Source organism: Lygodium microphyllum, chromosome 8, assembly GCF_053477565.2.
Source record: "Lygodium microphyllum isolate KBCC chromosome 8, Lygodium_microphyllum_v1.1.10, whole genome shotgun sequence".
NCBI lineage: Eukaryota > Viridiplantae > Streptophyta > Polypodiopsida > Schizaeales > Lygodiaceae > Lygodium > Lygodium microphyllum.
The window spans coordinates 117076406-117091048 of NC_141142.1; the positions used below are offsets into that span (position 1 = coordinate 117076406).

The following is a 14643-nucleotide window of genomic DNA, read 5'->3' on the forward strand; positions in this document are numbered from 1 at the left end:
TGGAGGGCCCAAATTGGCATAAAGAGTTTTGTAGGCCCATGGCCTCATTCTTGTCCTCTTCCTCATCATCATTGCGATCGTCGGCCTTAGCTCAACAACTTGAGTAATATTGGGTCCTTGGATGTGGAATGGGAAATAATGGCAATTTGTGTTTGCTCTACCATCCAACACTGTGCTTTAGCATAAATGTCTAGAATGGATCAACATTCAGGATCTCCCTACTTAGTTGAATGATGAAGTTTGGGGCTCCCATGAGTTTTCTTGGGGAAGTATTGTACATACCCACCCCAACATCAATGATTGGTGTACTTAAGCTTGAGAGAAACACATATTCTCAAACCCTATGGTAGATTCCTCGTCCATCCTTGTAACTTAAAGATACTAATAGCTTTCATATTGTCCTATATGTAAAATTTGGAACCTTTCCTCTTACATGTTACCTTGGCAAATGATGTATCTAGTTTGTGAGGCATCGTCCATCGAAGCACAGTAAAACACTAAACAACTAAATTGTAAACCCTAAACCTTAAACCAAGCTCTAAATTAAGAGATCAAATGGAAATCAAAAGATGCTTAATCAAAAGATACAAAATTGTCTAATTCCTAAACATGAAACCCTAAACCCTAAACAGTAGACCCTAAATGCTAAAAGCTAAACTTGAAAATCTAAACCATAAAGTAAGCCCTACACCCTAAACACTAAACCCTAAAACCTAGACCGCAAACCCTAAATACTAAACCATAAACCTTAAACCCATCTAAAGATCCAATGGATAAATTATAAGTGCATAGAGAGTGCCCAACATGTATTGAGTTCATTATCATGATTATCCTTGGAAGTTTAAAGTCTAGTTCTACAACTCTATTGCCATGTTGCCATGAATGAATGTCTATGCAAGAGCTATTCTACTCTTCATTGGCTTCAAGCCGTTCCGATGTATGGGAGGAGATAGACAGTGTGTGGGGTTTGAACATGCGATGTGTTCCAAAACTTCTAAGGTTGAAAGAGTGGTCACGTCAGGCACTCATAACCATGTTGCATTTTAGTCTTTCGTTGGGCTTACGAGTCAAGTTATTTAAATTATAGCCGTGGAGCTGGTTCCTTTTAAAAATCTAGGCAAGGGGGACATAGAAGGAGCAAGCGTTCCACAACTTGGAGTGCTCTAGAAACCATCGTGCTGAGATGCGCGAGGATTGGTCTCGCCGAGGAGTGTGGGGACCTATCTCATATCGGAGATGGTGTGGGTGGCCACTCTCATTTGTTTTGTTAGCGTTGTATTTTAATCTCGATAAATGGCGATCGTTGGATTCAAAGAAAGAAGGATTTGCGGATTTAAAGGCTCGCCGGTGAAGAATGCAATTAATCGAATGATGAATGACGAATCTGGTGTATGATACAATCCAAATGTACTGTTGTGAGGTGGTGTATGATACAATCCAAATGTGTTGTGAGGTGGCACAATGTTGTTATTGTACTCCGGGAAGTGCAGGTAAGAGTTCTGTACAATAGAACATGTTTTATGTCGCCAGGACTAATCTACATGGTGTGGGGTCGATCAATTAGAGGAAGTTGCTGCAATCTGATCGAGGTGTTTGTTTGTTTGTTTGGCTGGCCAAGAGCGTACGAGGCCATCAGACAAAGCGCACCCAAGCTGCTGTGCTAGGAGCACCGTTGTTGATGACACGGAGCATGTAGTAGCCGGAGGGCGCGACAATGGTGTTTGGAGGGGCGGTGAGAGTGGCGACATAGGCGTTGCCTCCAGCCTTGACGAAGGCGCCGTTCAAATAGAGCATGCGTTGGTTCATGGAGACGGAGTGGGTCGTGAAGGGTGGGAAGTAGATGTTGAAGACGACGTTAACAGGGGCGGTGGGCACCGTGAAGGTCATCGTGAACTTGGCGCCGTAGTGGATGACGGCGGCAGAGACGGCGGTGATGGTCGGGCGGCGAGGGTTGTAAGAAGGGTCGAGGTAGTAGGGGCTGAACGCCTCCAGACGAAGCTCTGTGGGGAAGGCGCCGCCGAACACGTAGCCAGCGTTGCTGTTGCTGCCGCCGACCAGCACCCTGCCGTCGTGCAGCACTGCAGCGGTGGAGTGATACCATCGGGGGATGGGAGATGCGGCCAACACCTACAATAGCATAGTACTATCAGTATTAATTAGTATATAATCTTAATCTTACGTTGGAGCACAATAATAACATCGCAATCAGTCCAACATCAGAACTACGTCGATCATCTGGCGCGTTAGTGGAATGACGAATGATTAACCATAAGTACAGTAATAACCTGGAACCTCCTTCCCGCAGGCTTCCATGGGGAGTACAGGAAAGGCGCCTGGGCCGCCTTTCTAGCAGCCCCCCAGCCGGCCGTGCCCTGCTCAGCCCCGTTGATGATGAGGAGCTCGCCTACGGGGAGGATGAGCATGTCGCCCATCACCCTGGGGGCCGGCATGTTCTCCTTCGCCCACTGCGGCTTAGGGTCTGTGATGACCATGCGGCCGCAGTCCTGCAGCGCCGGGGTGGTGGCGGCGGCACCGTCCGGGCTGCCGCCGCATATTAGCACCTCCACCTTCTTGAACCCGTCGGCGTACTGGAGGGGCAGCATGACAGAGGAGCCGGTGGACGGGTAGTTGCGGGCGCCGCCGGGCAGGTCCGGGAAGACCTTGACGATCTTGTTGGCCTTGTAGTCGAAGAGGATGGAGTTGCGGTTGGCGAAGATGAAGAGGTTGCCGTCGGTGGAGAGGTGGACGAAGGGATACAGGTTGTTCTCCACGCCAGGGACATTGGTCTGCTTGAGGAAAGGGAGAGCAATAGCGCCACCGCGGCCGGCGGGCACGAACTCGTAGCTGAAGGCCGCGCGCCCGCCCACCACGATGACGCGGTTGTCCGGGAGGATCTGGTCGGAGGCGTACCAGCGCGGGGCGGCAAGCAGGGGCCCCCTCTCCACCCAGTCGCACTTGCCGTCTGCGCAGGGCGCGAAGGTGCGCACCATCTTGGCGCCGTCGTAGAAGCCGCCCGTGTGCGTGAGGGTGCCGTCGGAGGTCCAGGCGCCCGAGGAGCACCAGGTGTCGGTGAAGATGAAGAGTGGGCGGGCCTTGTTGCTGGCGACGTCGTACTCGAAGGAGTGCGCGGTGCAGTCCACCTTGAGGGCTAGGTCCTGCGGATTCCGGCGGCAGCGCCCGTCTGGGAGGGGCAGGCGCGACGCCCCGAAGTTGGTGCGGTCGAAGCAGAGGACCTTGTTGTAGCGGTTCACCGTCATGTGCATCACCGACACGCCCACCGTGTTCAGCGTGGCCCACCGGCCGGCGGGGGCTGCCGCCGCATTGTACGTCTGGCGCTCTTCCGCCATCGTGACAAGCAATATCCATAGCAGTGCAATATGCATCATCCGCATCCCGGCCAGCTTATGATATAAGCTGCAACTGCTCTGGTAGTTCCTCCTAATTCTCAAGTTGGGAGTTGTGGTACGACGTCGGCCCATGATTAATGACGTTGCACAGCAGCTCGACGTCGTCGACGTTCACCGAAAACAGAGAGAGAGAGAGAGGTACACCCTCTAGTCCGGCCGTTGATATTGATCTGCAGCCACTTCTTGTGACTTTCCTACGTTTTACACCTAATGGATCGACCGCCCTAGCTCACAAACCTACACAGTATGAGCGAGGCGGTGCTCACCGGCCAATAAAAAATACAGCACCCACCCACACTACTGCGTCTCCTGGCCAGTCGAAAGCACTGAGCTACCGCTTGTATTTATATATAAGGCTTATACGACGTCTAGAGCTTCTATCTAATTATCATGGTGATTTGTAGTCAGCTGTAGCGTGTTCACGATACTCGTTTCTGCACGACCTCCCCACTTCGTCATCGACAGCGACGTCAACAGGCCTCTCCGTCGACCTAGCCCGCGCTATCCCTGGACTGGGTCTGAACTCTGGCCGTATTTGATAGTTATGACGTGGTTATATAATTCGTATATTATTAGCCTGATTTATTTATTTATTTAGCGTCAGTGATCACTGCATTCCTTTTCGACGTGGTTATGTAATTCGTAGCAGGGTATAACTGGTAATTCTTAGTAGATGTGCTCACCAAATACAGATTATATGCTTCAAGAAAAACCTCCGCCCACAGATCAGAGACAGCTCGGAACGCCCATTGCAAGATATACGCGGCGACCTCGATCATTCCAAGAGAATATATTAAGCCGGCCGTGCTTGTTGTGCTGATCCGAAACTAGCCGGCCGCTTTGCTTTGCTGGAGGAGGAGGAGGAGGAGGAGGGTGCAGTCGCGGTCGCTGCATGGAACTCGCCCTCGCGGGCTCCGCCGGTTCATGTGCCAACTTACCGCCAAGTCCTATTTATGGCTCGTGGTGTGACAACAAGTTACGGGGGAGCCTCCGAGCCTGTGTTAGAACCCTCGCCGTTAACTGGCACGCGCTCTGTGCATCTACATCGTTTTTAATAGACTTGCTAGTTACAATTATTAATTGGAGACGACTATCCATATTATCGAAGCTGGATTGTAGGGCCATGCTTGTGACAGTTCAGCTGCCGTGCTTAGCAATATATTGGTCAATGAAAGAAACAAATCAGTGGATGATGCTGCAACCAATTTCTAGATAATGCCGAATCACCTAAGAGCTAAAGTTCAATGCCTACGGTCCTATCGAGAGAGGGAATTAACGAAGCGTTAATTATGTTGCAATGTGATACGATCGTTTTAGAATATGAGAGCAATTTAAAAAAAAAAAGATAATGCGGTACATATCAAAGAAAATAAAGTAATTAGGACATCATCCTTAGATGCTTATCGGGTTAACCCAAGGATGTTAATTTCTTGGCAAAAAGGTTAAAGACTTAGTGCTTTCTTTCGTGGAAGCTAAGCACTACCACCAAGTCTTGAAGCAAACTAATAGAAGATAGAGCAAACTAACACAATCCATAGGCACCTTATGGCCATTCCTACCAAATACAATATCGTTCCTTCTATTCCAAATAAACTTCAAAGTCACCACAAACACCAACAACACAAGATGCTAGGAGCTATCATCAAGAGAGATTATTAGCAAAGAAGGTTGACATCCCCAAATCATCTCTAAGTTAGCTAACTTGAGCCCGAGTCTAACTTTCTTCCATACAACGGACGAGTGCATGCACTCCTAGAAAATGTGTTTTTGGTCTCATCCTTCCTCTTGCACAAGGGGCATAGGGGGTTGACTGATATCCTTGAGCTTAGGAAGGCCTAAATGGGTAGGGACTTCAATATGAGGCTCCATCTAAAGAGGTTGAACCTATATGAGGATGTGCATCTCTATATCTTTTGAGTCATTTTTTCCACATGGCAATTGATGCAAATGGGCACTCCTTCCATTTGTCATATACCTTCATTGGAATGGTGGGTGCAACAACTATGAAGTCCCTAGTCTTCCTATAGTTCCATAAGGTCTTCCCATTGGGGTCTTCAAGTGGATGCAAAAAACTAGTAGAGCTAACTATCATTGGAGTGGAACAATCCTCTCTTAGGTCCATTAGTACCGATTCTGATTAGTGGATCTCGACGCATGTGAGATTCAAGTCAACTGCGACCTATTGAAGGTCCTTCCAGCATCGGCTTTCACTGTCCCACAAATCAACCCACATTGTTATGCCCCTAAGGTAGAGATAGTAGGTAGTCCTAGAATCATGCTCTACTAGTACTATTGGAGGGTCATAGGCATATGGGCAGATCCATAGATTCATGCTTGGGCGTGTTGGACCAACTATAGTTGATTAAGGTCAACTACCAACTCTCCACCAATGCTTGAGTGATGCTTGAGGCTTGGATTTTGACCTTAGAAGCGATGCAACTTAATTGATCTTGCCAATCCATGCCCGGCCGCCATGACTACCCATGACACACGAAGAGATGATCTAGTGCTTTAGGAGGACAATCTAGAGTTGTGTAGAGTTCATCCTCTTAATAATGCCAAATAGTAAGCCTTATGCCTAGGTAACTAGAGGTTTAATGCCTGCCCCTTCGCTAGCCATGTCAATTGTGATAGTACCCCATGCAACCTATGGATTCAATCTGGAGCCCCTCCAAGACTAGAAGAGCTTCATACACAAATGCTTAACTTGCCTCCAAGAGCTCGTCATGAAAGTAAATAGAGAGATAGAATACACTATAGTAGAGCTAAGAAAGGATTTAGGTATTGTTAATTTGTCCATAGGAGAGAGCAAGTATCCTACCCATTTGCTAACCGTTGTTGACATTTTATCAAGATACTACTTAAAAATATTGCTTGTTAGTGATACTTATGAGCTTCAAGCCATATTGGAGTAGTCACTGCTCAAGCTTCCTCCAAGAATGAAACAAGAGCTCCATTTTGGAGTGGTTTATCTTGGAGGCTGGTAGATCTATAAACTCCTTGTAGATATCCATTAGGAAGTTAAGGGACTCTTTTCCTATAGCTACCATTGCAGAGTTATCATTTGCAAAAAACTAGCCAGATCTATTGCTACCATTCAACAAGGGGAGAGCTTTGATAGTGCTATCCATGATTCTAAGGTCAATCTTTCCTAGAAGTGGATTTGCTATTAGAGCAAATAGCAAGGGAGCAAGCAGACATCCCTTATAAATTGGCCGCTTGGTTAATCATTGTAGAGGTATTTTGACAAAGACTACCAACCATAGAGGAGAACATAGAGCCAAACCTAAGAGTAGCTAGTGTGCTCATTATGAAGGACCACAACTAATTGGATTGTAGGCTTTGTCCAAGTCCATGTTGACAAGGACAAAGTGTGCTTACATCACCATCATGTAATTCATGGAGAGCACAAGATTCAATATAATAACTTGGATTTTTCTCCCAAAAAAAAATCCAAATTGCTTCTTATGAATTATCTTGGAGAAGAATATCTTGACTCTCATGGTGGCCAGTGCTTTAGCCTTGAGGGATGCACCTATAAGAAATTATCTATATAATGTGTGTTCAAAGGGTATTAAGAAATACTCTTTCTTTACATTCTAAATTTTACTAAATAAAATACCATTTCTTTTGAACTCACGTGGTATCTTATATATTCTACAAGGTGCACCTGCCCCGGCTTTAGCTAGAACCTTATAGGTGAAGTTTAGCATAGTAGTCAATCTACCATGGAAGACTTTAGTCTTGATAGGGGTTTTGGGAATTAACTTGATCGTCCCTCTATTGAAGGAGTGGACCATATTACCTAACTTTCTAATATAGTTTAGTAGCGTGGAGACCACATCATCAACACATGTGTCCCAAATCTTCTGAAAGAGCTCTATCAACAACCCATCTGGCCCTGAGGATTTTCCTACCTTCATCTTCATAACAACCAACTTGATCTCCTGTGTAGTGAATGGCCCCTCTAATAATAGTACTTTATTCATAGGCATGGGATTATATATGCCGTCAAAGAAGGCTTTAAGGTGCACATCGTTATCTTCTACAATGGGGGGACTCAAGCCCTACAATGGAAGCCAAATGTTGCTTAAAGATAGTAGGAATGCCTCTCATGCCTCTCTCGTCCTTCATTAAGATGCCATTAGAGTCTTCAATACATGCAATAAAATATCTTTATTGTTTAACCTTCAAGTAAAATATTTAGAAGAGAACACTACGAGATATAGGCCTTATACCGACGTTAAAAGCGACGAAAATATAAATAACAAAATTTGCCCCCCTCGTCACAAAAAGCATCGTTATTGGCGACGCCATAGAACAGTTGGTATCACCGTCAGTATCAGCGTCGTTATTTGTGACGTTGATATTGACAGTTTGCAACGATAATAACGACGCCAAAAACAACGGGAGCAGTAAAATTTGCGATGCTAATAGTGACGATATTAACAAGGAAAAAAAATTTGTGGCAATGTGTGCTTTATTTGAGCCATACAAAATAGTTTCTGCACTGTGTACAATGCTCGTACAAACAAAAACAAAGTATACTGAAATCATAACACTGATACATGAAATAAATACATGATCGTATAATGAAAGCGATTGGTACAATCATGACAAGATATCACTAATACATAGAAAATGTCTACACAAATCAGGCGACCAAAAAAGAAAGGTGTGTGAGCTCCAGGGATCCAAGGGTGAGCTACATATCCTCGCTATCCAAAAGCTCGTCCCGTCGCAAAGGAGCATCGAACGGACTCTGCAAAAAAAGAAACAACTATACATCAGTCCACCATATAATAATGCATTCTAATTAAACATGGTAACTACGGACAAGAAAGATGAGTGACTTACAGGGCTGCCGCATCTATACAATCGGTCGGTTAATGAAGTGAGACCGTACCTCTCTGCATATCGAGTCTCAAGGCCAGTCGGATCGCAATTTGTAATGGAGTGCTGCAAAGAAAACAAAATACTAACTGTTAGAAATATGATTGTCAGTACAAAGGATATTGCAAAAAAATAAACAAGCAAAACAAAAGAAAAACTTACAAAGTCCTCCAAATATGTCATGTGGCCACTACTCCCAAGATGATGGACCACTCTGGCCTCGAGTTGTGCCCTTGCCGCCTCGCGCTGCTGACTCCAACGTCCTGGAGAATCTGTAGCCTCCTCCCTCAGTCGGCGCCAGTCATCCACGTCTAACCACTCGGGCTTTGTATCCCCACTCTTGAGTGCCTTGTGTATGTCCGATAGTTTGTGTGACATATATGCACGCATGCAATCCATCATCCAGCCCATAGAAAATCTATCTACTGAGGCTGGAACCGAAAACTCCTCATGCAAGGATGCTACTATGTAGTCCTTGCTACCCTCCGATATGTTTTTCCAATGATCTAAGACGTGCCGAAAAACTTGTTGGCACAACTCTCTCATGCAAGCCATCACCCTCCTCCCCTCATCATTCATGATGATGGCTCCTGACCTATCATCGACTAGATATGCATATCCCCCTAGGGTATGCCTAAGATGGGTCCTCCTCCATCTGTATCCATGCTCTTGGGCATATCCAGGAGACCTCTATGCATCTAGTGTACCGACTGGGATAATATCTATCGGAGTGGCATCCATAGGGGTGCCACCTACAGACGGCTGAGCAAAAGTCGGAAGTAACTGGAGTAGACGTCCCCACAGGTGTGATAAATCCCGGAGGTGACGCAACTCCAGCTGAACGACGAGACGGAGATACCACGTGCGTGCCTCTACAGTATCCATCTGAGCCTAAGCCACGCTTCTTGGAACCGCCACGAGAGCGAGGAGTCGCATCTGTATCTGGTGCCGACCGTGAGCTCACTCCCTCCATATCTTTGCACCATCCCCCTGACCCTGAAGCACTCCCTCCCTCTGGCCCAAGTCTGGAGCATCGACCTCATCTGCTCGAAGCTGAAGCATCCGATCGCGCTGAAGTAGATATAGTAGAGCGGCCTGATGATGTTCGAGACAGCTCCTGGTTTGCCATGTTTCTGAATCTCGCGATTTGGTCTGGAGACATGTATGTGAAGATGTCCTGCAACTCCTCATCGCTCATCCCTCGACTCATCTTGAAAATGTCACTTGCATAGATAAAAAATGATGTTAGAATAATCAATTTAAATCATACAAAGCACATTAATATAAATCCTAAAAAAAAGGATCTCACTTAAAATGCATATCTTATGTACCCTTATAAGCGATTGGTCAATGAATTGAGTAAGTGGATGCTCCAAGTATGAAGTATCCTATGGTCCCATGTCAATCTCCTAACACAACTCTGCATACACCGGAAGGTCGATAGACATGTCACCACAAAAGGATGAGTCCACCTCGTTCTCAAAGAATTCTTGGACTCTTGTATTTCCATCATTGTTAGCCAATACTAGCTCCAAGCTTTCGGTGGCCTCCACCCCTTGCAATATCGACCTCTCTATTTGCATATTGTCTTCATCTATGCTCGAAACATCGCTTTAATCATATACTCTTGCATTTCGGGGAGCTAAATGTATAACATACCACCATCGAAGTTGTCGAGGGTTTGGATAGAAAATTACATGTTCACAAACACGTACAAGAGAGTTTAAACTATTGTGATATGTACCAAATGAGTCCATGCACCTGTTCACAATGGGCCGGCATCACAAAGGTGTTGCGTAAATTTGTCCATTTTTTTCAGAATCTATTTCGAGAAATCCAGATGGACCTCGTCGAACTGTTGCTCCAGCTCCTTCAAGTACCACTTTGAACCATTGCACATCGAATAGTATCATGGAGAAGCTACGGTAATCCACCCTAATAATATTTTGCAAGTTCCCAAAATACTCCATCTCATCTACAACCGTGTTTGGATCCATTACTTGTCGCGGCTCTCTTGCTCAAACCTTGCTATGATACCACAGTCCATTGTGGAGCGCATTTTGTCAATACGCTCCACGCAAAAATGTCGTCCGCGCGACCACGTTGCACTATATATTTTGTAATGTATATTGAAACACTCAAATTAGATGTCGCATATAAAATATGGATATGAAAAATCCTAAACACCTCATTACATTTGGACTACATCTCCTCGAGAATTCCCACTCCTCCATTGAGACCTCTACCCCTTCGCGAGACGCTGCGGTCAAAGCTCCATGCAATCATTGCGTTGACACGAACCACGACATCTCCTCCATGCCCTCGGGATATCGAATCAGTCGATGATGCATACTACGTCAGAACTCAGATCACGCTTCGTCTCGATCTTGCCTAGCGATCTGGTGCTTGACGAGCCACGTCTCCATAGAGGCATGGTGCAACATACAAAAGCGATTCACCTTCTCCTCCATTGTAGCATCCATTCTTTTTTCTAACCCATTTCTAACCACCACATCTCCAATCAGTCTATCATTGTCCTTCAGCGACCATAGCATTTTGTTTTCTGGATCCATCGTTGGTAGCCATTGTGATCAAATATGCACTAGCGCCTCAGATACCGACCAACCTTGAGCCCGTTGTCGCAAAAAGCCTTTCAGGGTTTTCATGAAATGCTCGAAGAAGAACATCCATCGCGTATGGACAGGTCCAGCAATCTCCACTTTATCTACAAGATGCACAAGAAGGTGGATTTGTATCGCGAGCATGCTGATGGGTAGGTATTTTTCAAAGAGTCGACAGACCGTCTCCACTACTCCCCGCCTTGCGGATTCAATAGAGGACGTCTTAATCTCCTTCTATGAGATCCATTGCACCAAAGTCGACAACCTGTAAATGGCCCCACGTATTTCTGGAGTAAGACATCCTGCGATCACGATCGGTAGTACAAACTGTCACAAATGAGAAAGCATTATGAATAATTTCTACACTCCAAATAGCAAAATGCGCATGCTAATTACAATCCATTTGTAGTACAAACCTGACATATCTTATTCCAGTCATGGGATTTTAGCCCTGATAATTGGTCGCCTTTAGAAAATGCAGACCTGAGAGAACGCATCATACATGTCGGAGTGCAGATAGAATTGACTACTTGCTTTACAATGCGCTCTTCTTTCGTGGAAAAAACCCAAGGAGCATGAGGTAGCTGCATGCGACCATCAGCACTCGACTACGGCCAAAGCGCCTCCATCTTACCTACCTCCTTCAAATCTATTCGTGCCCCTATATAGTCTCTCTTTCTTGTGATGTGGTCCCATAGCAGGTTGCCCACATTCTTGAAAATATGCATGGAATCCAACAAGTGGTTGACCTGTAAGTGGGTCCAATATGGCAACTCGTAGAAAACTGAGAACCGCCGCATTCCGTTTGGATGTGACTCCGCGTGGACCATTTTTAGCTCATACCAACTTGCAGCGTTCATACGTGTTGGAGGTCGTATAAGAAAACCTTCCCTGAGTTCATGATCCTCTAGCAAGAAAGAGGCGTGTCCTTGATATACCATCTTCTTCATGGTTTGTGACCTTCGGGAGTCTAATGTGGCCCGCACAATGGACATGCATGATAACCTGAGGTAACCAGACACATTCCAACACCACATGACCTAGTGAATACAAGCTTGAATGAGATAAAATATAGATATTACCAACGAGCAAGGACATGGGACACGCTGATTAAGATACGCCTCACGATCTTGAACAACACGACCTTCATTGTTTTCCATTTTGTCTACATTACGACAAACAATTTGTTTTTATTATTATTCTTTTTTTTTCTTAAATTGTTATCCTGTCCTTCAATCTCTCTCTTTTTTTTTTCTTTCTTAAATTGTTATCCTCTCCTTCCATCTCTCTCTCTTTTTCTACGTTACGACTGTTACAACTATATATATCATCTCTCACTTGACTTGGGTCTCACCTATATATAATAACTCTACATCAATATGAATCATTCTTTTGGAGCATGTCTTGTGTATCTCTCTTGTACTCTCTCTCTCTCTCAACATGGTATCAGAGCTATGGATGCGTAGCAACAACAAGGAAGATAAGTTGTTTCATTGTTTATACTTGATAGAATTCTTTGCACAAGTGATGATTTGATACATGAACTTGTTCAAATTAGAAGTATTAGTTAATTTTTTCTTTAAAAACAAAACCAGGTCCAGCTGCATAGCTCTTGTCGTGCTCTCGAATCCTGTCAAAACCGCTTGTCAATCGGAGTTCTGGATCAAAAGTTATGACAGTTCAGGATTCAAGACAGCAATTCTGCTCGAATCTGCGATTCTTTATTTAAAACTATATTTCTAATTACCGTTCGTTAATTTCCAATTACAGTTTATTAATCGCTCGTCTTCGTTAATGATGTTGATTACGACAAGCAAACATCTTGCTATTTTTAGCGATGTTTTATTATTGTTCATGTTCTTTGCTAAACCGAAATAGCACTTTTCTTATATGCATCATCTCGTCTTGCACATTATGCCTCTCTATTTCGGGCTTTCTTTTTAGTTACTCAATACTTTTCGTCGTTCTTACGTGCATATCCCTATTTTGATTGTCATGCGTCTCAACTACGCTCGTCTTGATCATGGTTTGCAGATTCTGCGATCTCATCTTATTTGTTTTCTCTCGACATACAGGCATGGCCAATTGCGTAATTGTTAACGGATATCCGTCTGGCCAACGTTCGGTTCCCTTCTTCCAAGGACAAGGCTTTCCTGGGTGGAAAGCAAAGATGATGCTAATTCTTGAAGGTGACGAATTATTTGATATTGTTTTGGGCGACCTGTCTTGCCTAGTTCAACCTATTGATGTGATGAATAACAATTCTGTGATTACTGATGGTCCATTATTTGAACAATGGAAAATTGATCATACTGATTGGATTCGTCGTGACAAAGCGGCTCGTCGTTATATATTGTCTGCACTTCCTGACTCACTTATGTTGGATGTCTTTCATCTGGAAACCTTTCATGCTATTTGGGAGTATCTTATCTCAACGTTTGAGAAGAAATCGGTCACTAAAATTTTATATCTCCAAACTTGTTTGAAGAATCTTCAATATAAGGTTGGTACTTCTATGCACTCTCATATCCAGGCTTTTAAAGACATTATCAATCAGCTTGGTGCTGCCGGCGCTCCTGTTGCTAAAAATCAGATTGTTACTCAACTTCTTCATACCATCAGAGATCCTTTATATGACAATATCATCACTATTTTGTCTAACAAGGATGATATCCACTTTGACAAAGCATGTATATCTCTTATTGAATATTCTCAACGTCATGAGCATCATTTGGTAAAATCTGATACTGTTTTGGTCACTCGCGAACAAAGGGATTTTAATGCTGCTTTTGTTGCTCGCAAGCGTCCTGCTTCACATTTTCAGCAGGGTGGATGCCCTAATCCAGGTAGTAGATCTTCTCGTCTTGCTTATCCTAACAAACATTGTTCTTATTGTGATAAGAAAGGTCATGTGGCTTCTGATTGCTGGGCACGTCAATATGATGAGGAGCATGGAGTTACTACGAAGCAACCTCGCTCGTCTAAAAGTTTTCCTCCTTGTGATTATTGTGCACATACAGATCATCCATCTCGCCGTTGTTATAAATGCAGATATGATGAAGAACGTTCTCGAGCTTATATTGTTCAACAAACTATAACTGATGATGATCATACTCATCAGGAGCTCAATTTCGTCCATTATGATATCTCTCCAGAAAAGGTACTTCATGTTCACGATGGTTCTCTATTCATCGTTGATTCAGGTGTCACTGGAAACATGACATACCAATCGCAGTGGCTTCACAATTATCATTCTCTTCCTGTCAAGAAGTTTGTTTACCTTGCGGATGATACGACTTGTCAAGTCAAAGGAGTGGGTGATTTATATCTGGGGACTGTTTCATCCACTAGAATATTAAGAGGAGTTCTTCATGTTCTAGATTTGCAAAGAAATCTTCTTTCTGTTGCTCGTCTAGTTGATCTTGGTTTGTTTGTTGGCTTTGATCATAATCAATGTCGTATAGAGAAATACGGGCATACTATAGCAGTGGCTCCTCGACATGGTAATCTATTTGAGCTATCATTGAACGATACAGTTGCAAATGTTGTTACTGCCCCTGGAGATGCAGATTGCAAATTATGGCATCAAAGATTTGCACACTCCGATTTTGCCAAAATTCTTGATCTTCATCGTCATGGTCTTGTGCAAGGTATGGATCTTAAATCTCATCCACGTATGGGAATATGTGAGTATTGTGCACTTGGAAAACACCATCGTTCGC

At 44.3% G+C, this 14643-nt stretch overlaps 1 pseudogene across 1 annotated transcript; it reads right to left on the bottom strand.

Annotated features, from left to right (window-relative positions):
• Positions 1-1328: 1328 nt before the first annotated feature.
• LOC148032779 (aldehyde oxidase GLOX pseudogene) lies at positions 1329-3347 on the bottom strand (annotated as a pseudogene). The gene is made up of 2 exons (XR_015691724.1): positions 2286-3347; positions 1329-2127 (listed from the first exon to the last, which is right to left on the bottom strand). The product of XR_015691724.1 is annotated as an aldehyde oxidase GLOX pseudogene (transcript).
• Positions 3348-14643: the final 11296 nt, after the last annotated feature.